At 37.9% G+C, this 24,862-nt stretch overlaps 1 protein-coding gene across 3 annotated transcripts in view; it reads right to left on the bottom strand.

Annotated features, from left to right (window-relative positions):
- Positions 1–24,862, bottom strand: part of LOC145994913 (phosphatidylcholine:ceramide cholinephosphotransferase 2-like) — a 228,726-nt gene that overhangs the window by 153,713 nt on the left and 50,151 nt on the right. For 2 of the 3 annotated variants that reach the window (XM_083131392.1, XM_083131393.1), the window contains exons 2-3: positions 17,016–17,507; positions 3,536–3,574 (exon numbers count right to left, since the gene is read on the bottom strand). The gene's annotated coding sequence lies outside the window, so the exon portion shown is untranslated. The remainder of the gene's footprint in view (positions 1–3,535; positions 3,575–17,015; positions 17,508–24,862) is intronic. The other variant, XM_083131394.1, reaches the window with a different exon arrangement.

Below are 24,862 nucleotides of genomic sequence, written 5' to 3'. Positions count from 1 at the left end.
GTTTATCTTAGCGACGAACCTTATCTGTATCTGAGGCAATACTCTGACTTCAACAGAAAATACCCGTCTGAATGTTGAGTGACGTTTGTGAATAATTCTGAACGCGCTATTTGTGTGTAGTACTCTCATGTAAGAGTTTGCGAGTCATAGTTCTTGTCGGTCTTCAGAAAGAACCTGTCTTTCACAACTCGAACTTAACTTCCTCCTCAAGAATTCTCATGCTTCTACACACACACATTAGAGGGCATTGTCATCATGCACTGTATTTAACTCAGAATTAAAAGATGGGGGCCAAGGGCACAGGAGCGTGAAATTTACCTAGTTCTGAACACCTTAATAGCATTTGAGTTTCAAATTCTTTCGTTTAAGTTAATTATGGCAGTTATCCACATTTGAGTACATAAGAACTACAAAGGAATTGAAAATCACAACTGTAACCAAAATGCATAAATACACTCGAACTTATTTGCAGCATAATTATTTCTCTCAAATCCCACACTGACATATAGCGAATATTTCAGTAGATGTAATACTCTCTTACCACATATTTTTAACGTTGAAATAAGATTATCAACCTCACGATTCGTCCATGAATTTCAGTTGAGGGCTCATCCAGACTGTTATTAGTTATTATTACCTCGATGATTAAGAACATAACATAACATAAAAAAAAAGAGACACAAGTAATAAACATTTTCAAATGGAAATCTGTAGCTACGCTTTTCCTGTAGGTTCATCTAATGCAATGTTTCCCCATCTCTATTGTTACGAAGTCAATAGATACAAAGATATCCAAGACGGACAGATGTTCTGCAAATCCATTTTAGTAACAAAGGTAGTTTTGCTACACATTTACGAACAAAATTGAGTTTTAATTAGCCATATGTAATTTATTTTCTTGTATTTTGAACTTATAAACTCTCAAAATCACCTACAATGTACACGTGAAGCATGAATTCAGGTTTGGAAGTGCAAACGCCTAGAAGTAAAAGTTACGAACTTACCGTAGCATACCATGTTTTCACTTGCAGAACTTGCAACTTTTAAGAACTAACTAGTAACTTGCTACCTACTGCCATGGTAACACGTTGTCAATCGACGGGTTTCTTGTAGTAAATCGATTAATACAGTGCGTTCGTTTTGGTTCTGGGCTGAAATAGCGCGTGACATGGCGCAGATGCCGGCATTTTCGTCCAGTAACGTCTCGCTTATTTGCGCACATATCTTTAGCATGTAGACAATGATATTTATATTGCATAACGAGTACTAACCTGTGTTATAAGAGTTGTTCAAAGTTGCTCACGCGCTATCTCGGCCCAGAGCCAAAACGAACGCACTGTATATATGAAAATATATAATAGGAAATTATGACCACCATCTTCTCGGGAACGTTACAGAAATTGCAGTTTACCAGATGGGGTTTAGCATATTATGTTTTTTAGCTGTACTAAATAATACTATGTAAAGAAAATTGTCCTAAACTTACCAACATTCAATATTTGTGCGGGTTTTCTTCGATACCTAAAACGTAGTTCTGGATATCTCCATTTGACCAACACGTTCCTAATAGCAAATTTACAAGTTACATTCCGAACAAGACTTGGTGCTGTTTGTGTACTCTGGTGGAACCTCCACCTTATCCTCTACAAGGAGGACAAGAATACAGTACATTAGTGTCCTGCGATGTCTCTGTCACGAACTAAACAAGAGCACGAAGTTACAACCCCGACCAGTACCAACAATCCTCCAGGCCAGAGTTCCTATTTCTTTCTCTCTCAATCAAGCTTGTCGGATCTCCCCCTACCAGCATGGCGCACAAAAGGAATTATTGACGCGGCCCTAAAGTTGTAATTATTAACGCAACTCATACATGAATCAGCCACAAGAGGGCGGGAGCGGGCAAAGCCTACTTTCAAAGTCAAATACATACGTGGAACGGTCAACATACATGAAAGGCTCCCATTCTCTTTTGTAAACACGCTAGGTTGAACCTTCGGAAATTTCTTCTGTAATTAAAATTTTCGATTTAAGATTTGACAGAATGTCTTCCTTGTCAGGGCACACGCCCAGAATGTGCAACTGCTACTGCTGCAAATTGCTCCATATTGGCTTGTCCCTATATATACACCATAGTGTTTCAATCAGGTTGTTAAAGGTCCAGGAATTTTAAAGAAATTCAATTCCGGTCCAGGAGAGAAAATCATCAAGCGCAAATGGGTTCTTGACCGTAAAGAACCTTTTTATCTGTAAAGTACTTCAATTCGGTCCAGGAACCTTTTTTCCGGATAAATTTAAATACGGTCCAGGAACATTTTTTCCATATGAATTTAAATACAGTCCAGGAATTTTCTATCGGATCAATTTAAATGCGGTCCAGGAACAATTTTTTCCGGATCAATTTAAATACTGTCTAGGAAACTTTTTTTCAATGAAACAACGCAACTTGGACCGAATTTAAATTACGCAAGAAAAAAGGTTCCAGTCCTGTTGTAGAACCCAATCAAATTTATTTATATTAGAATGATGGCCTTACCTAGCCACGAAGCTATTGCAAATATCTAGACACATTTTATCATTAAATTTATAATACTCGTTACTGTACACTCGGCGATATCCGACGCTCGATTTCTGGAGAAAATACATTCAGAAAAAAACCAAGCATGCACTTATACATAAGTTAGTCCGTTTTATTAAAATACATTTAGAGGTAGTTTAGTGATAATAGCGTGCCCTTACAGGAGTGAACTGATCGCAATGAAAGGGGCCTACGTCTTCTTTTCTTAATAAAACACTCGAACTGCTCACCAAGGCAGAATTTATTGTAACATAACACACTATATAAACGTGACCAAATTTGAACCAAATTAAAATGAAAAATCTGGTTCACATTGGTTTAGACTGAGAAAGATCTTGCTATAAGGTTGCAACGTCACGTTTATAGTGTATTTTTTACAATAAATTCTGCCTTGGTCTGCCAAGACTTAATAGTGTTTTTTTTAGTACACAGTGCTACTTTTTATTGTCTTCTCCTGAATGATTTCTTTTTAGTTTAGCTGGGCCAAAAAGGGGGAGGATTATAGCCCCGATCAACTTTCCAGCCTTGGAAATGTAAATGTGTGTTTAGTAATAGGGAACTGGATCCCAAAATGTTTGTGGATCTCCTTTTGCAACCGCACTAAAAATACATACAGACAGACCCATTCGTCTCACATCGTACACTTCCAGGAATTCCTAAACCGTAAGTAAGAAATACTGGGGACTAGCACAAAAAAAAAGTATACATAAAGAATTGATTAGTCAATTGGACAAACTTCACGTGTATAAGACTTGATGTAGCATCGGGTGAGGTACCGAGACGTGTAATTAATTAATACACATATTTTGTTAACTTACACGCACAACTTCATAGTTATTAAACGGTAAAAATTAATAAACATTCAGTGTTGTACAGACAGTCCATGCAGGATGTAAGAAAGAGAGAGAGAGAGAGAGAGAGAAAAAACATTCGTCCACCAAAAAAATTAAGCGATCTTACCATTTTATTCAGGTGTCATACGGAAGCAACTGGAAAATTCTGTAAGGAGGGAAAAACGAAAAATATAAAAAAAATGATTCAAAACTAATTTAATAATCATACAAACTAAAACAAAAAGGGAAATTAAAAAAGTATATTAACAAAAATACTTGGAAAATACTTTAATAAATAATAAGAGAAGAATCTCAGTAAAAAGGGTCGTACATAAAATAATGACCACAATGTAGGGGTAATTCTCAATTGGTAAATTAGCAATAAAATAAAATAATAAACTGAACTATAAGTAACTTGTATGAAATTAAGTACTAAAATTATTTAAAAGGAGCATACATTTCTGACACTTGCATAACGATTACTATCGACCGTCCCTCCCTCCACGGAATCCCTGGATTATGTTAATTAGAGAACAGCCCCACTTGTGTATTAGATTGGTTGATGTAATTAACGTCACGTATTTATACCTTTAGGTCAACCGCGAGAAGGTGAAGACGAAGAAAATTATGGAACTCGTGGTCTTCAATGAATGTGTCATCTCAACATTCGCCTAGAGTCACTACGGAAAAATCTGTCAGTATTTGCCACCAGTGACATTTTTAATTGGAGAACTCATATGAGGTGTAAGTATTCTACAGGGGTTCAAGGGAAGACAATACTAAAACTAATTTAGACGCCAACCCCTTTTTCTCAGAAGCCGTCATTTTTTTTTCAAATATACGGGCTAAGAAAGCCACGAATCCAATTAAGATAAGCTATGAAATATGATCCTAAAACGTTTATTTTATTAATTAATACAAGATTGGAATAAAATTAATTCTTGCTCCGGAGTGGCCTTCCTAATGGACTCAACTGGTAACAGCATGAATAACTATGCAATACATTCTGTATATGGCCCACTCTACAATACCGCTGCAGATTTTAAAATTCAGCTAGCAACAGTGCAAAAATTTATAATTGTTTGTTTATTATTCTGATTTAATGACAAGTGATACAAAAAACACAAAAACATGGAAAACCACATACTGTAATGGAAATTTCTGTAACCGAACTGGAAACATTTAAAAAAATGGAGCTGAATTTAAAAATTTAGGCACCAGGTGAAAATTTTCAGGTGCCATGGCGAAAATATTAAAATAGAAAAATATTCTACCCCTGCAGTTGTCAGAACTGTGATAAATGCATGACGCATCCAAAAACAACTAATTGGAGCAGATGACTGTACAGTTCTGTTCAGAGAAACTGGCACACCCGTTTGAGTTAAAGATCAGCTTCGGAGCCCATCGACTGTAGCAGTACAGCCGATGTAAAGGTTCGGGAAAACAGCACTCTGCAGCGTTGCTTACCATAAAAGTTTTTCACCGGATGCAGGGAATTTTCTGACTTGCCGAGTGAAAAGAAACGACGGTTACAGGAAAGCCTTGCATTTGAATTATTAATGCAATGCAGTGTCCAATTTTACAAGAGAATGGCGCGAATAAATTCGGGAAAATATGTTCGAGATACTCAGTATCCGATAACTAATCAGAAATGAAAACTGGCTCAATCCCTGCGCTTGGGAAAAGCTCATATTCATTTGAAAGCAGTGGTGGTTCCATTACCTTTTCCCCTAGCTTAACGTAAGAGCAACTTCGAGGTTCACCAAGAGGACCCGGGTTCGAATTCCGACAAGATGCGGACGGGAGAAAATAAACAATCCAAGGTAATAAGAATATCAATCACAGCCCGAATGATGTGACTTCAGGATCACTTTCGTTACTTTCTCTTACGTATGCAAACTGCTTTTCTAGCTTGTCATTTGAACACGAAAGTAGGGTAATAAAGCTCCCAAAATCACTACAGGCCGAAAGAATGTCTTCATACCATTGACTTATAAGATTCGTCGCCACATATCAGAATCTGCTATATTGACAGAAGCTAGAGCACGAAGATTATTAGGGGTTGGAAACACTAACCTTTCACAAAAGCACATCTTCGATCGTCCTCATTAAAATACACACACATTAACTTATAGTCTGTGAGCATTGTGTGCACAGCATAGAGACACTATACCATGAAGCGTATTGCTTTCAAATTAATGTAATTAGAGAGAAGGGACATTGAAAGTTTGGAACCGGACAGATAAAAAGTGCAAACTTCAGGAAAAATCTCCCTAATAGCAAGCTTTTTCACACCGCGGCTTGTGTCCATGTCAGTTAAAACTCCAGCTTCGTAAGCTGAAATCCTAGGTTCGATTTCCCGTGTGGTCAAAGCGTTTTTTTTTTTTCCTTTTTCTGCCAAACGGGTGCCACGAAAAGTATTTCACCGAGTCGCAGCTTTATACTGTGCTCTTGTTCGTGTGGCAAGGAGAAAATAATTATTGAAAGGACTATGCGTGTGGCATAATTTTGAGTTTGGAACGTATTTTTCTTTATTGCGTTGTTTCGTCAACAGAAGATCAAACGTTATTCTTCTGTGAAAGAAAAATCACAGAATTTAAGTTCGAAACTTTGGGTTACATCGATAAGTGAATATTAATGTTTTTCGTCATTGTTTTGCCACTTTCCTCGTTTCACCCGCCCCCCTCCCCACACACAAACACTGACAGACTGGTTTCACGCTCGATTTTATATCAGTAATTTCTGGATGTAAGAAGAAATATATTGGTAAATATTGTAAAATTAAGACATTTTTGTATGTCTGGTTGAAGGTGTTATTAGTATAAATATTCGAAATTAATTCTATATCGATCGAAATGATAGTCATTTTGCGTTTGCTTGAATAACAGGTTAAAATGTCTTCTTGTTTGAGAACTCGATAATTAAATTTGAAAAATGATAGAATTGTGAGTTTTACAGTGTTACTTGGTTTGTATTCTGTGATGAGATTTTGTTTACTACTTTTAGTATTATGAGACAAGAAAGTAAGTTTTATTCATGAGATGTAGTAGAATTTACCACATATATAGTAGCTAAATACTCACAATAGAAAATTTCGCACGCATGCACAAGACTGTAATTGGAGGTTTCACCTCTATTGAGGGAATTACACCAACCTATCCGTGTTGAAAATTATGCATTTATTGCTACAAAGTTGGATCTCATCTCAAATGTGTATACTTTTAAAAAAACGGTGGTGTGTGCTGTTGTCTGACACAGAGATTAGAATATTGGATAAACTTTATTTCTTAACTCCATTTTAAATAGTATAAGGGAAAGAGACTTGGGACTACCCAATCAGGAAACTAAAATTTTTACGCAATGATGGAAACTCTTAAATAATATTTTTCTTCATGATGCAGTCGCAATTTAGCTGTCGCTAATTTCAAAATACGACTGCAATTTTGATTTTGGCGCCTATCTGAACTCATCAAGTTTGCCATATTTGATGAGAATTTAATTCAGACCATTAAAATCATGATATAAATTTGCATACCTTCTTGCCTCCTTTCTATGCAGCAACATGGCTATTTCACTTTTTCATTATTGAACTATTTTTCTTATGTTTCATGAATTTATTTAGAGAATCAATTTTATACTTCTCTAGCTTAATCGTGCCTACAAACATTATAGAAGCAAACGCCTCCCCTAGGCATAGTGGTAAATTCGTCACCTTGCAATCGGTTGGTCCGGGTTTCGATACCCGGTGAAGGTATGCAGCGTTTCGGATTCACCTCAACCTGTAGGCCTAGCCCCGATTAGACTGTCTTTGCATGAGTGGGCTTAAATCAAAAGTCAATCTCATGATGGAACAACTACAAAAAATATCAGCCTAGATCTGTATTGAAGGTTCTAATTTGTAACATCAAGTGCCTTAAACTCTCCAACAGTGAAGTGTGACATGTCGACAGATTTGCGAGACATTATGCAGGCAGGAAAAAAAAAAAAGCCAGAAGCATGTCACTGAAAATTAAATATTTTTTTAAAAAAATAAAATCATACTTTTGTTCCTTTTTGTGTATTTTCTACTAAAAACGAAAAATATAGCTTTCTCTTTGACACTACTCTTTTACATCTCAATGTTTGCTATTGAATTGTAAATTGGCAGCTTTCGCAATTATGTTATGCATTAGTCATATTCGTAAATGCAAAATTGAGCCGAAATAATTTAGCCTAATTTCGAAACCTGTCACATGAAACTTTTCATCTTAAAAAAAAAAAAGTCTCACTAGGGTTCGAACTCAGGTCACGAAGTTTCAGACTTCTAATTTAAAGAGTAAAACGAGAGGTGTCAGCTCCACGACGCATGCGCTCTATGCGACGAAAACACTTGATTCCTTATCTTTGTCTAGCGATGTGGCCACAGCGCGAGAAGTGGAAGTTTCAATTAGATAATTTGTTGGCTGATTTACTTTCGTTTATTTTACTTCGATTTTCTGTTTCTTTTGGCTAATCGCGAAGATGAGGTTGAATGGCGATAAGTTGAATGATTCAATCACAAACACAGACGATCAGCATACACATGTTTGTCCGGAAGGGGAGTTAGGGTGGCGTGCCTCCCCTTGTATGTAAACATAAAATATAAGGACGCAAGGAAAAATGGGTTGGAAATTAAAAAATGGAGATTAGAAAAATTGTAAATTCATTCTTATTGGATGAAGCAGCGGCTACCAAAGGTAAGAGGGATGAGAAAATGCATCATGAAAAATATGACAAATAATTATTTATATACTGAAAATAATTTAAATGTCTAAACATCTGGGTAATGTTTCTGCAGCATGTAAAGCAATGCGTATAAATAAAGCTTCCCTTCCTCAGTTCTTACTATCTATAAAATGAATTTACGTTTGTTTTCTAAACATAACATCAATGATTTTCGCCCAATAATAGTAGTTGAAGATTATTTGTATTTGTTTTAATAAAAACACCTTCAATCAGGCAGACAGGAATGTCTTGACTATACAATTTTAACAGTAAATTCCTCCTCTCATTCAGGAATTACTGATATAGAATCGAGGGTGAAACCAGTCTGTCAGTGTTTGTGTGCGTGTGTGAGAGGGGGGAGGGAGTATGAAACGAGGGGAGTGGCAAATGAATGACGGAAAATATTAATTTTCACTTACCGATGTAACCCAAAGTTTTGAACATAAATTCTGTGATTCTTTTTTCACAGAGGAATAACGTTTGATCTTCCGGTGGGATTTGTTACCAGAAGAAAACATCAGAAGTGGTTCTTATATGCACGGAGTTTCAGTAACAACACAATAAATAAAAATACGTTGGAAACTCAAAATTATGTCACACGCATAGTCCTTTCAATAATTATTTTCTCCTTGCCACACGAACAACAACAAAGTATAAAGCTGTGACTCGGTGAAATACTTTTCGTGGCACCCGTTTGGTAGAAAAAGGAAAAAAAAAAATACCACACGGGGAATCCAACCTAGGATTTCAGCTTACGAAGCTGGCGCTTTACGGACATGAACACAAGTTTGCACATTTACCTGTCAGGTTCCAAACTTTCAATGTCCCTTCTCTCTAATTACATTAATTTGAAAGCAATACGCTTCATGGTATAGTGTCTCTATGCTGTGCACACATTGCTCACAGACTATAAGGTAATGTTGTGTGTGTATTTTAATGAGGACGATAGAAGATGTGCTTTTGTGAAAGGTTAGTGTTTCTAACCCCTAATGATCTTCGTGCTCTAGCTTCTGTCAACATAGCAGAGTCTGATATTTGGCGACGAATCTTGTAAGTCAAAGGCACATACATAATTATATTCTTGAACGAACTATTTGACGAAGAAGAGTGATTTTTCAGGAAAATATGAAGACATTCATCCAGCCTGTACTGATTTTGGGAGATTTATTATTCTACTTTCGTGCTCAAATTGCAAGCTAGAAAAGCAGTTTGCATACGTAAGAAAAAGTAACGAAAGTGATCCTGAAGTCACATCACTCGGGCCGTGATATATAATCTTATTGCCTTGGATTGTTTATTTCTCCTGTCCGAATCTTGAACGTCAATTTGCTTTATATTTTTTAGCGTCACTTTTCTTCCACTTTTAGTTAATCGCGACGAAGAACTTAAATGATGGTATGGGAAAATTGATGAATGGACACTCGCAAAGAACACCCACGCTCAGGTGGGTATTCGAACCCGGGTTCTCTTGGTGAAGGACGATGTTGCTATTACGTTAAGCTAGGAAAGAGGTAATGGAACCACCATCCACTCCCCTCTGCTTTCAAACGAATATGAGATTTTCCCCAAGCGCAGGGATTGAGACAGGGTTTTTTTTATTATTGTTATTAGTTATGTGATACTGAGTATCTCGAACACATTTTCCTGAATTTTTTTCTGCCATTCTCATGTAAAATTGGACACTGCATTGCATTAATAATTAAAATGCAAGGCTTGCCTGTAACCGTAGTTTCTTTTTACTCGGGAAGTCAGAAAATTTCCTGCATCCGGTAAAAAACTTTTAGGTAAGCAACACTGCAGAGTGCTGTTCTCCCGAACCTTTACTTCGGCTGTACTGCCACACTCGATCGGCTCCGAAGCTGATATTTAACTCAAAGGAGTGTGCCCGTTTCTCTGAACAGAGGTGTACAAAATACACGTAAATATAATACGCCTGGATGTCCAGAAAAGCACTTTTCGTCTTTCTTCATATCGAGCAAAAAAGAAATATCCTAGCTACTGAACTTCATGATTTCTTGAATATGAACCAATCTCGCAGACAACTGCATTTCCCACTAGTGAGGTATGATTCGGAAGGAGCATTTTGCCATAATGGGAAGACCGGCAGCGTATTTGCCGAGGAAAGAGAAGAAATTAATAACGCCACTGACAACGTTTATATGATGCAATAAAGTTCCTCTCAATAAGTTCGTGGATTTACGAGGGTTCTCATAACTGTCTTCCTATCTCGCATCGTCTTCATTTCTTACTGTGCCTCATCTTACTTTAATATCAAGTCTTTATCAAATTATCTAAACCTTCTATCGGCTTCCTCTTCTACTCCTAAGGTAGTATTCCTTGTAACTACATAATCACAATATACAGAAAGGTATTGTACACGAGAGAACTGGAAGATCAGTGAACTTGCACCATTTTCATCCAAACAAGCTCGAACTAGTAACAGATTTATTTGGAAGCATCTTTCTGTATTTTCTTACGATGCTTTCAGCGGTAGAAGTGCCTGTACATTTAATATAAGTTACAATATATTAAGTACCAGAAGCACTGTGAAAAAGTGATTAAAGTAATTACAAATTCATTAATTTAGGTATATTATGCTCAGTTTCAATCGCAATGAATTATGAAGTTATACTTTTAGGAAACTCGTTGGAAACTCCACATACATTTAGGAAACCAATACCATTTGTTTTTGATTTTAGCAGATATTAAAAGTAAGGTATAGTGCAAAATGTTGTTCAGAAAATACAATATAACAATATAATTTTCCAATGTTCTGTGATTTTTCGCAGTAACTGTTCAACCTAAACTCCTTGACTATTTCAAATCTATATCTGGCCTCCTCCCAATGACTTCACTTTTGGATACAGCCATAAATTTAGTTTTTTCCTTTCATGGCCTTCTAATCCTAATTTCTTTGCTTCCTTCCTATCTCATTTTACACTTCTTTCAGTGATATTAGTACCACTGTCATGTACGCAGGTAGTTGATAAATGCCATTAACCCTTAAGTAGCAGCATTAAACGAAGAAGTAAGGCTTTGAGGTGGAATAACCCACAGGTAGATATTGAAAGATTAAGTCTAAGATCTCATTGAAACAAGGATGGGAGAACTTAACTTACCCAAAAACTGCGTCAGAAACAGAAAGAAATAACATAAGAGGTAGACATACAAGGGGGATAACTACAGCAACTGGGAGATTTAAATAAAAGTTGAGATGCCATAGGAAGAGTGGTAAGACACAAAAAAAAACAAAAAAACTATTGAATTGCTGAAAATATACCAATAATATAGAAATGTAATTTACAACCGCTGATTTCACTACGCACCTAACAGAACACCAAACTAAAGTTCCAGTTGCCCACAACACCAGAAGCTACTTCACATCGTTCTAAATTACAGAGCTCTCTTAAAAACGTCCAATTAAAAAATGTGCTCGTCAAATGTGACAAGTTATGGAGCAAAGCAACGACCTATGAGGCATAGCTGGGCTAACTTATGCAAATAATGGCTCATTAATCTCTACGACGCGAGATACCGTACGACAGGAAATGAGCTGATCCGGTAATAAACTAATCGGGGATGACTCTTGCCTGGAAAATCCGTTCTAAATTTCACCCAACGGCACATTTTGTCGAGCTATCCACACCGTGAATGCGTTTGGTAACAGGCACGGTAACAGGCGAACAGGGAAGTTGGAAAACTTAAGGTAGAAATGAGAAGAAATTAAGTAGATATCAGAAATTACGTGGGAACAAAATTGTGTGGTGACAACTGAAAAAACCAAGGCGTTGTAATCTCTCTCTCGCTCTGTATTGGAGGTGGGGGGTGGAAAGGTGCAAAAGTCACGGTGTTGGTATACCACCTAAGCAAGGTGTGAAAAACAAAGTGGCATACAAAGCTAGGATTTTGATGCATTTGCACACACACACTTATTTGGAAAGCCCACTATACTGCTCAGTGAGATGTTCATGGCATGATAGAGCATCTTTGATAGGGCATTTCTTTAGTAGTGCATTTCAATACCAAACAATATCACCAAGGATGTCAATTTTGTGGTGAGGGCAAGGGGAGGTGAAACCCATTCAGTGGAGGATTGTCAAAAATCCTCGACAAGTGTAGATATTTCAATTTCACAATTTAGTTCTGTAATCAAGGGCTGTGTACGACTAAGCCATAACACAATGTTTTTATTTTTAGAAAGTAAAATTGAATCACAAAATGACTTTAATGCAACACGTACAAACATTTGCTCGACACGATGTATTTGCAGAAACACCAGTGCTCGAAGTGGCGGGATCATACTACCCAGTTAATAAAAACTCATAAAGCACCCCCCCCCCCTGCTAGGATAATTCGCATAGGTATGCCTCAACTACTGCATTGTCAAGCATCACCCAGATAGAAATTTTCACTTCGAGCACAGAGAAAAATGGGAAGGAAGCATGCATTCGTTCGTTCGTGTGTCTGTGTGTGTGCGCGCGCGTATATGCAACTGGAATGGAACATAAGGTATAATTTATACATTTCATGATAACAAATAATATCGGTTTAAAGTTCAATGGAATATACATACATGCTCTTCTGAACATACAAAGTACATTTAATCCAGGCAACTTGAACTGATAAGATTAGAGAAGTCTAAACTCAAGTAAATAATCCCACAACAAGCACATTACAATGTGCTACTTTTGTATATGACGCTATAAATCATGTTACGTCGGACGTTCAAAGACCTCGCCACATAACAAACAAACACATTCAACACACTGGCAAGAGCTCTTACGCAGATTCTGCTATACCTACAATGGAATTTATATCGGATTCTCGGCATTGTGTTTAAGGATAGTCAACCTTGGGTGTAAGAAACAACTACTACACACAGGATGCCGCCGGATACAACAAACTTTCACAGCATGTAGAGGAAATCAAGACACGTTCTCTCTTTGGAACCTCGCTTCGAACAACTATTCATGTATTTACATGCATATTTGCATTGTCTGATCATTTCTGGTCTGTCTTATGAATGTTGGAAACTTTGTAGGTGATTTTTCAGAAGTATCATATAATAAGGAAAACATTAGTAATGGATATACTCAGTGTTGTGAGTTTACGCGTAAAAATAACAGGATACATCTAAGCATAGACTATGTAATACGGGTCTACAATATGATCTTTGTAAACAACATGGTGACGAGCGCAGGCTTAACAACGGGCGTTGTGGAAGTGTAATTTAATTATTCTGCGTGTGCGAGAACGTTGCTAAGAACAATTTTATTCAAGCATTATTAGGAACAATATATGAAACACACTCGCGATCGGTGGAAAACTAAACAATTTTTGTCTCGGGATTGAAATGGGTTTGTGTCTGCAATTTATCTTGTCCGAAGAGTTGATGCTTGAAATGGAATGCGAGGATTTCTTGTTGTAAATAGAACAAACAGTCACTGAAAACTACACTTTTCTTTCAAAAAGGTGTTGTAAATTAATTTTTAGTGTGCAGCCACCGGCAATATAAATAGGACACATACATCCTGAAACACTCGCTTTTCTGCAACACGTTCTGTGTGTTGCCTAACTGTACGGCGAAGTTGGCATTGAAAATTTGGTTATCGCCATAGAGTTAGGCACACACACAAAACGCCTTGCAGGGGAGCGAATATTTCAGGATCTGGATGTCCCATTTATATGTCCCAATGCATTGTACACTTCGAAAAATCCACGTAACTTGTGAGACACTTGCGTGCCAATTGGTTATTCTCAACTCGACTCTTCCACCTTTACACTAACAGCGTAGCGGAGTGGTATGACTTCAGCATACGCACTATATTCCAAGCAGCAAATTCTCGTGCAACGGTTATTGTCGGGATTTCTCACAAGATCACGTGCATTTATTTAAAGTTCGAGTCCTGATTGGAACGCCAGTTCGGTATCTTTGACATAGCTCGAGAGGAAGCCGACCGGACGCGTATCTGGTTTCGAGCCAGCAACTGTTTTTCTGAAAAGCGCTGCTATCACATTTACCTGCAGTGTTCAGATATCCAACACGACGGAACACTCCCAAGGTCTCCACATTGTTAAAAAACTAGTAAAGATAACCGCAAACTCACGTCATGAAACCTCTCAAGAAACTGAATTGGCAACATGTCATTTACTTGACAAGTACTGTCAGTCCCTAAAACGGACGCTATTGGTGGGAAAGGTTTGAGGGGAGGATTTACTCGACTCCACGTGGACTTGACACATGGTTGTCAGCTCTTTCGGAACTTTGTTTGAAGTAAAGTGACGTTCCAATCAGAACTTGAACCGTACATTGACTTTGCTCTTACAGAGGACAGAGAATAGACTGTTTTACGTGTAGAAGACACAAACAGATACAGTACATCGTTGTGTACTACACCTCCAGCACAAGAATAAGGTTTTGAAACCTCGGGAGAGTGATGGGTTGCCTCCGTGCGTCGCGCTGGTTGTCTGGCAGGAAGGAGGCTGAATCGACCTTGATCCAACTATGCTGGGTACGCGTGCACCGAAACGAAACCTTCTGTGTCCCCCCTCCGCCCCTTTCTCATCCCATCCTGGCACTCGTGCTTGTGTGATTCGACAATAAAGCCGCAGTTGGTCCACGAGGCGGCGGGAACGAAATCATCCAAGCTTGCTCTCTCCGCTCGCTATTTTAAAGCGGATGAGATCAGACCAGTCGGAGAACACGCTTCTTTAATGTAGATATTGCGTTCCGCCGTTATAGATTAGGAGGCAAGTTGAGGAGCATAGCGTTCATTTTCTGTTCCTTCCTTTACTCACTCGGTGGCCGAAATCATTGCGTTCGAGTTCTGGCCAGGGCATTGGTGATCCTTTGAAACTGTCCCTTCGTTAATGTCATACAGTGTGCGAATTAACGGGGGGGGAGAGATTCCCCCGGGGGGAGAGATTCCCCCCCACAAAAAAATTATCCCAGGCTGAAAATTATTTCTATCCCTACCAGAGATGTTTTTATCCCCCCTCCTCCAAGAAAATAGATTGAAACAATATAGCCTAAAATTTCTTAACTATATAAGAAACAAACGGAAACTCATTCGTGTCCATTAACGGTCCAGTCATCAAAGATTTCCCTGTCGATAAGTATTATGCAGCTTGTGGATTAAAGAAGAACACTATTCTGAAACTGACAACAGCTGTTTTCCACTTAAGTTATCATTGCATAGTGCTGATACTTCACATTAAAATTTTCACAAGAAACTTGCAGGTAGATTAGATGAATATTAAGTTTGAACTTGGCATTAGAAATTTAGTCAAGTTATTGGTTCAATATCTCTTTTTGAGTAGGACTTTGGGGTTTCTTATGTTATCGTAAGATTTAATGATCTAGGTTAGAACCAATGTTATCTAAGGTACTTAGAACAGCAAGGCAATAGTTAACGGGCAACACATACAAATTTGCATACCTCCCCCAAAAAAACTACCTCACAAATCACAAATACACCACTAAGTGGGCATTCTCTCCAATACAAAAAGCTTAATTTGCAGAGTGATTTCACATAATTATTAATCTTCATCGTCGTGATTAGCTAAAAGTGGAAGAAAAACAACGCCGAATAAGAACAACATGGAAACACGCAATGAAGGGTTCACCATTTAAAACAAAACGCCAACGACGTAGTTGACAACTTCTGCGCCATCGTCAACACAATTAACGTGAAGTTCCCCGAGCACATTGCACCGCGCCGTAAAGGCACTTTTAGGGAATGTGGCATGTGATCAGCACCACGCTCCGGCCGGTTTTACCCTTTTTCCATTTGTTGTGAATGGGTCAAAGCTTCATGGGATGTTGCGAAAACTAAGACAGTGATTAAATCATTCATGAAGTGTGGCATTAGTAATGTCCTGGATGGTACAGAGGACTATGTGTTGCATAAGGACTCAGATTCTGATTTAGAAGAGGTTTCATGTGACTTCAACTTGTCGTTTAGCTTCCCTTCCAGACGGTGTGGTATATTCATTTCTGAAGGTTGCTTTCCAAGAGAAACGTGTAGCTAGACAACGTATATCGTCTTATTTAAGATGCCATGAATGTTAGTCACATTAGATAAGTTATTTGTTGAAAGCAGACCTACAAAAAGTAAAGTGCTCCCCTGTGCTTTGCACACGCCACGAAGGCGTATAGAAGGTGTGGAGTTAGGGCCCCACATTTTCTTGGTCACGGCCGAAGGTGAGAGGTGATGTGATCAGCACCACGCCCCTGGCGGTGTAAAAAAAATCACGGTTCTGCCCGGCCGGGGACCGAACCCGGGTCTCTCTTCATCGGTCAGATACCTTAAAATACTATAAACAGTGCTCGAAAAATCTTCTTCAGGGCTAGGCGCCAGCTCTGAAAATCAGGCGCCATCTACTAGCAATTGTGCATACTATAAGAACCTGAGCATCACCGAATTCAAAACTTGACAAAATCGTGTGAGCGTTTAATTATGAAGTGCTTGCCAAGTGAAAGCGTGAAGATGGGGGCGGGGGACAAAGAGTAAGAAATTGTTACTGATTCTATAGAATGTTCACAACGTTGATTAAGAAAATCATTTTCATTGTTCCTGTTTTGAACGTAGAATCTTCAAAAATTTCGTACATGGAAATTTAAAAAACGGCAAAACATCACAGTTGCCATGGCGACCGGGATTTTTTCGAGCTCTGACTATAAATGAAATATAATATTCACTGTTAAAGCTTTTTCCTCAGAAATGTGTACAAAATACGGAAATACGGTATTTGGATACCAAAACTACTTTTTACACCTGTGCAAACACAAAAATCTTACAAAAAGAAACCCAATGTATTACAAATTTAAAATTTTGAAAATAAAAACCACTGTAAGAACTTACCCAGAATTCACCAAGTTGGAAGCACTGTATTTCCGGAAAGGGCAAACCAGGTGGCAGGAGCTTCCGTTAGCCGAATTAGGATCCTTGTCTCTCTCGCACGTGTACACGCAGAACCGAACGTAGAGGCACACGCGCGCGCGCGCGAGTGCGCGTGGGTGTAATTTGACCCGAAAAGCTATTGCAAGTCTTTTTCTCGATCGCTCACAAATGGTGAAGAACAGCGTCCTGATCGCTGCAAGCACTACCGCTTCGAAATTTTCTTGTGCGGTCAAGTCATATTTTGTTGAACTTCAAACCTCAATTTCTTGCTGGCGCCCATTCCTAACAGTCGCATCGCAACAGAAGTGCGGACGTGATCTTAAGATTCTTCCCAGACTTACAGCGAGACGTAATGACGAACATAAGGCTGGGTAAGTAGACACACTAACTCTTCTGGCCTCTGGCTTCGTTTAATTATTGGCAACACGTTTGGTGGGATTTCCTCGGCAAGATCTGGAACAGAGAGAAAAATAAATTAATAAACTTGAAATATACGAGGGTACATCAATAAATAAACTAACACTCATAGAAAATTACTACACATTGTGGAGAGGTTTGATTGATTGATTGAATTGGTGTTTTAAGTCCACTTTGTGCACAGTAAGGCTAATTGGGACTGGACCTACAGTTTAAAGTGGTATCCGAACCACTATGTGCCTCCACCGGGTATCGCACCCGGGACCCCTTGAATACAAGGCGACGACGCTACCACTGCGCCAACGGGGAGGCCACATTGTGGAGAGGGTATGACCGAATGCACACCTTATCGAACACAAGCCCCGCCTCTCAGTGTTCTGACGTCATGTAAAATGACTTCTGCTTAGGTTAAGGACTCTTAACATTAAGGCTAGACTGGAGCTTGGGCAGGCGTCAGGGCGATTTTTTTTTCAAATTTTCCTCTTTACTCGAAAAAAACAATGTAATATTCCAAAATCTGAAAAATTACATCAGCTTATAATTCCTTCTAGAGCATTGACGTGAATTTTCGTGTAGTTAGCTTTAGCTGTTATCTAGATATTATCAATAGTTTCGCGATTACAGAAGCCTATTAAACTACTGATATCTAGGTAACAGTGAAAGCAATTACATTCACGTCAATGCTCTAGAAGGAATTCTTAGCCAGTCGAGCTTTAAAGAGGGGAAATTAGCAGTCGCAGGAGCTTGGTTTATTGTACTTATTTTAAAAGTGCAAACACAGCAACAAGCATGTACTAAGTACGCTAGTAAGCAAATCTAAGTAATTTAAATGTAACTATACATAACAGTATTGTAAACAAACTTGAATATACGTCGGTTGTATGGTCTCCTGAGTATATCTCTTATAAAGAAAGAATAGAACAAATTCAAAAAAAATATTTCTACGATACTGATACTACAGGAATAACCAAGTATCTGCTTAGGACAGTGGTTCCCAAACTTTCTTGTTTCACGGCGCCCTTGTTTCAAGACTTTTCCGCGGCGCCCACGTCAGAATGTAAGCCTATCTACTTAGTGTGGTTAGATTCCTTGCCTTAAGTTAGAAAATAAACACATTTCAAATTCAAAAACATTCTATGTATAAAAAGTACTAAATAAGAACATGTTTGGAATAAGTGTTATTTCAGTGAAAATATTGGCTGTAAGCACAAGTGTTTTGTTATGTAAGCCGCAGCAGTAGGAGGGAATTAGTTCAACAAACATTTCTCTACAAAACAGCAGTGAGACAATAGTAATTTTCTTCATCATATTCAATTTAATGCAAGAAAATCTAACCTTAGGGTGGGATACATTTTAGTTTGTGTTATCCTGTTTTCCCTTTATTTTTCTGGATGTTTCAAGCTTAAATATTTTCTCCGTGTATTAACCATGCCAAAATTATAAGTCTGACATAATTAATTGTCTTGGGTGATTTCATCCAAATGGAATACCGCATCCATCCTCCAAAATATCTGGTTGCTATGAAAATAACAGTTCCCATGGACAAAATATCAGTGACCCCAATTTGTTCCCTAACATACATATGCATTATATTTAAAAAAAATCATTGTCAAGCAATAGCTTAAGAAATGCCCTAAAATATTTGTCTCTTTTATTAATGTCCAAAAAATGTGGTTTAGGGAGATATTTGAAAGTGTCATCAGAATTAGGAGATACTTCAGAATATGAAAAATCAATTTTTCATCCACCATTTTGAAATGCTTTCAACAATGCAAATGAAAAATAAAATCATTCCCTGGGTGTATCTAGTTGCAACATGAATTTCAGCTTAAAATTTGCTACAGATATCGCGGTCTCAAAATTGGTGACTTTCCCCCACCCTTCCTAAACCACACACTATATTACAGAGTTTTTATTAAAAACTTCAAGCTCAAGTAATGTCCTAACATAGCTGAGACTTGGTTTTCTTAATCTCCGAAAATCTAACCTCAAATATTTGTATAACCTAAAGCTCTCGCAAGGCATGTTAAATTAGTCTGTCGTCCACCATCTTTAAACATGGTGACATTTTTTTCTCAAATACAATATGACACCAATCCTTTAAGTTATGTTGTAACTGTAAAAATTGCAACGTAAAAGCTTTACATTTATGGCAAAATGTATGTTTGCGATTTTACCACCACTCGTCTCCTAAACTTGAAATATAATTTTCAAAATTTTACGGCAAAATTGCGGACCGACGAATTACCAACAATGACTGACTTTAGTTCCTTATACTCCGAAAATGCATTTGGACAGTTTTGGGGGAAAGAGAGCATGGTATAGAGCGTGCGTGCAACATGATGAAAATCAGTTTTTCATTCACACATTGTCCAATTTCACTCACATGCAATACCATTGCAGTCAAGTCTGCAGAAACATGTTATCATGGTCACTAAATACATGACTTGTCTTTCTTTGCCGATCCACCCCACCAATGCTCCACCTAAATCCTGCATTATGTTTCGATAATTTTATTGTCAATTTACAGTGCAAGTAATGTCACAATGCTCCTGAACGTTTTATGCACAAAACTCGAAATTGTAGTCTATAAAAAGGTTTGAAAATGTCAAAAATGGTCAAAATATGAAAGCATGCATTGTATTTACTTGAGTACCCCACACCTCCTGTTTTAAAGAAGAAAAAAAATGTGGTACATTATGAGAGTGCTCGACTTCTTGGGTATAGCGCTTATAACCGCAACGAACATATATCTTGCATGGGCAAGCAACCAATTACGTTCAATAAATGCACTGACCTGGAGGGAGGGAGGGGGGACTGTATGGAAAGAAAACAGAACATGAAAAACTTTTGCACATATACTAAATTTTGAGAAATGAAATGAATCATTTGAAAAGTGTTTGATTTAATTATAACACAATTAACTTTATTCTACTTTCACAACATTTCAATAAAATGTACTCAATTCTCCTTTGTAATGTTTTCCTACATGAAAAAATTTATTGTAAAAGTTGATCATCAGAGGTGAAACTATGTGCTTTGCCCACATACGGAAATGACTGATATCTAAAAGTGCTACCACATTTCAAAATTATAAGCTTTGTTCGTTCAACATTTTATCTAAATATTTCACTCTCTTTTGATTTTTATGTGTGTTCGTATTATCTCTGTTTAAAGTCCATTTCTAGCATGACTTACGAAAAATATCCTGAAAAAACCCACTGTGACTTGTACCACATTAATTATTTTGAGTACTATAAGCTTAGCTAAGACTTTATTTTACAAGTTTTCTCAAAAAACTGTTATACAATTCTAGAATCTCACAATTATTTAAAGCAATAATTTACCACATTTTCTGAAAAAAAAATGGAGTGTTTTTTTTTCGAGGTGGGTTTTTCTGAAAAAAAAAACCGCGTGGGGAAAACTGGGCTGGGCTCACCCTGATGTGTGTCCGTGTGTATTACTATATGTATGTATATTGGTACGAGAATTGTTATATTTGTCTCGTGTATGTTCATTATTTCAATACAAAAATGTATAAGCTTTCCTGTAAATGGAGATACTTTCTCTATTTGGAGGCAAATCAATAAATCAATCAAAACATAAGTAGCTGAGCTGTATACATGGAAATCTCCACGTATTTACTCTGGGCAGTGTATGTTGTCTGAACATACGATAATAAGTCTTCTCCACTGCTATTGTGCTCTGCGCGGAGGCATATGGTTAGCATTACAACGAGCTTAAAACACCGACTGTTTGACAGCCACTAGGCACGGTGATTTTCCAATCTGGAGTAGGAGCTCAAACTATCAGTTTACATGTGGTTTGTTTGACTGATTGATTAAAAAATTTTGGGTGCGTCGGCACGCATGGCCATTTTCCACCCTTCAGTGTATGCGGGGAAGATCCCCTTATCTAAAACCCTTACATCAAAATTAAAACGAAGCAAGCATTTTATATATTACATAAAATAGGTTACATTTTTATTATTATATGTCGGATTGCAAACCTTTCTAAATTAATCACACAATATAAAGATTGTGTTTTAAGTCCACTTTATGCACAGTAAGGCTAATCAGAACTGGATCTACAGTTTAAAGTGGGATCCGAACCACTATGCACCTCCACCGTGTACCGAATCCGGCACCCCTCAAAAGTATAAAGAAATAACCATGCACTATGAAGGATTCGAACCTAGGATCTCTGGATTGGTGGTGTAACAAAAGTGTAAAAAAATATCTTACTTTCACTTTTACTCGCCAAGCGCTGGAAAACAAGGAAAGTACCTCACTATGTATTTATCACACAACACAAATGTTGGCAGCCAGAACCCACACAATAGAACACGTCAGTCTACTTCGTGGTCGAGTGTGTGACAGACAGATACGGTACAGCGAGGAAGTCTTGAAGATAAACATGAAACAGATTACATAACTATTTCTGTCTCAAGGGCGAATTTGCAGGAAACCGGAAGATGAAAATTACGCCAAGTGCCACACAGAGAAAAGGCAGAAGCGGAAGCAGTGTTATGAGAATTTCAAGATGCAGAAATTTGGGGGTCCTGCAGTTCCAGTTCATCAAATTGGTTCATTATATTCTTAAGAAAGTATTTGAGTGATAAATTTTCGATTTAGGAAAGATTTAGATATCGGGACAAGACCTAGAACTAACTAACTGCAATACTCGAAACGAAAAAAACAAGACAAGAATCTTCACCAGGTTAGGTGCGTGATTACGTATGTCTATTACCTTTTGATAATATCTAGATAACAGCGAAAGACAACCACACGAAAATCCAAGTCAATGCTCTAGAAGGAATTCCAAGCGATGTAATTTTTAAGATTTTGGAATATCATAACGGTTTTTCGAAAGAACAGCAAAATTAGGAAAAAAAATGCCCTGGTAGCGGCCAACAGTCCAGCCGAGCCTTAAGAGAACATGGACTACTCGTTTTGGCACAGTGGAATGCACAAATATTACAAGGCAAATTGTCAATGATCATATTCATTCACAGCATTCTACGCAATGCCAGGTTCAAGAATTGAAACGAAGGAGTTGTCAACCAGTATCAGCAGAATTTCCACTCCTTAAAACACATACGATGGAAGAGAAAAATGAATGGAAATGGTGATGTGTAATTTGCCTGGTAATATACATGCATTCCACTGTACCTAATGTATGCTCCAAGAGATCGAAGAGATAAAGACGGTGTCACTTTAAGTTTATTGATTTGTCGATTTCCTCCCTATTTGGGCTAACCGCAACGATGATCATGACGAAAACGATGACGGAGCACACAAAAAGATATACCCACGCTCAGGTCGGGAATCGAACCAGAAACATTAGTTGACTTGATAGCTAGTTATTTTGCGTCGCTTTTACAGTACCCCTTGGGAGCTTTCACGTCAATGAGGATGAATGGTAAGTTTTGATGATGAGACAAACACGATGATATACCTGTGCCTTGCCAGGATTCGAACCTGTGACATGTTTTTATAGCGCGCTACATTGACCATTCCGCCACAGAAGCTGAAACTTTCGGCAAGGTCGTGAATAGCCATTAAATACTACCCGCTACCGAGGCGGCTAATGTCATATTCAAGAACACTTAATTTGCAGCAATGACGCTCTCAAGCAACAAATGACAAATTTATTTAGCCTATTTATTGAGAATATTCCAGATACAGCACACATGGTCTTTTTGCACTGAAACTGTGAACAATGAAAAAAGCAAAAATAAAAAAATAACACAAATATTAACAAAGTATAAGTAAAAGATTAGGCTAAGCATTTCTTCTGATAGAAGACCGAAAGGCATACCCACACAGAGAAGAGAGAGAGAGAGAGAGAGAGAGAGAGAGAGAGAGAGAGAGAGAGAGAGAGAGAGAGAGAGAGAGAGAGAGAGAAAGAGAGAGAGAGCGAACGAAAGAGAGAATGGAAGAGGAAGATAAACACAGTATTGGCCAGCTTATTGGACTCATTGTGAAAAAAGAAGCATATTTCCTTGTTTTGTAAGTGTTCTAACTAAATACGTATATTTGACGATTGTTATAACTTTTTATGGGATTAAATTGTTTGTCTGCAACGATATAATCCTTTTTCCCACAATCCTTTCTTTTACTATGTCCCAAGAATAGATGGCAGCACGAGTCTTTGCATATTCGCAAAAATGCCTGGAACAATACGTACACTGTTTACCGTGTTATTTATGCTATTTTTTGTTATAACAAAGGAAATAATATTAATTCTGGTTGTTGTAAGGGTGTTCTTTATTTGTATCTTCGGAATATGTAATTTCGTAAACCACGTGGTCTGAAGTTTAGAAAAATAAGAGTAAAAAGGAATTGTACACAAACAATGATTAAAATAGGCTCAAAAAGAGTGCTCATACGAAGTACTGACAGTACTTGCAGGGTGTATAACAATGCAATGTGTATCACAAAACATTAAATCTGTCAAATTTCTCTACATAAAATGCATTAATCTGTGTTTCATTATTTCAACTAATGAGTTCAATAATATGGCCAAATACTGTAGATAGGGAGAGAAAAGAGAGAGACATAGAAAAGAGTGAACACAAAGAGAGAGAGAGAGAGAGAGAGAGAGAGAGAGAGAGAGAGAGAGAGAGAGAGAGAGAGAGAGAGAGATAAATTGAACAAAACACAGAGAGAGAGAGAGAGAGGAAGGAGAGAGAGAGATAGAAAGGAGAGAGAGATAGAAAGGAGAGAGAGAGAGAGAAAGGAGAGAGAGAGAGAGAAAGGAGAGAGAGAGAGAGAGAGAGAAAGAAACAGGGAAAAGGAGAAATAAAAATAGATATAAACATGAAAGAGAGAGAGCGAGGAGAGAGAGAAATAGAGAAAAAAGGAAGACAGACATTTCTTCTATACACAGAAATAGACAAAAAGAGAGGAAAAGAGTGATTTATTTTCTCGTAACAAGGGCTAATGGCAAGACATGTAAAAAGTTCTTCGATTAGGAGGTTCGCGTGTCCGTGTCACCTAAGAAACCAGGAATGCACTTAATCAGAAGAGAGCAAATCACTTACACACGCCCAATCCACATGGCCCGTGCGCTGCGGCCATTTCACTCGAATCCCATCAGATGGGCGTGCCCACCGAATTCAGAAAGCGTCTTCCAACGTTACTTAGGATTATTTAACGATGGCTATTTCTGCCAATGCGTTTAATCGCGGCGAGTGCGATTCAAGGATGAAGCTGAAAGTTTGGAGGGCATGGAAAATATGGTCCACGGGAATACGTTGAAGTGAGGATTGTCATATTTCTCCTTTGGCAATACAGGACACACACACTGAAAAATACTGTAAAATACACTTCCTATACTCTACTCTAAGGCATAACAGTGATATATTTTGTATATTACAGTACACGGTA

The sequence above is a fragment of the Lepisma saccharinum genome, chromosome 11, assembly GCF_977018435.1.
Source record: "Lepisma saccharinum chromosome 11, izLepSacc3.1, whole genome shotgun sequence".
NCBI lineage: Eukaryota > Metazoa > Arthropoda > Insecta > Zygentoma > Lepismatidae > Lepisma > Lepisma saccharinum.
The sequence above is the reverse complement of the archived record's forward strand: the minus strand, read 5'-3'. Positions and strand labels throughout refer to the sequence as shown.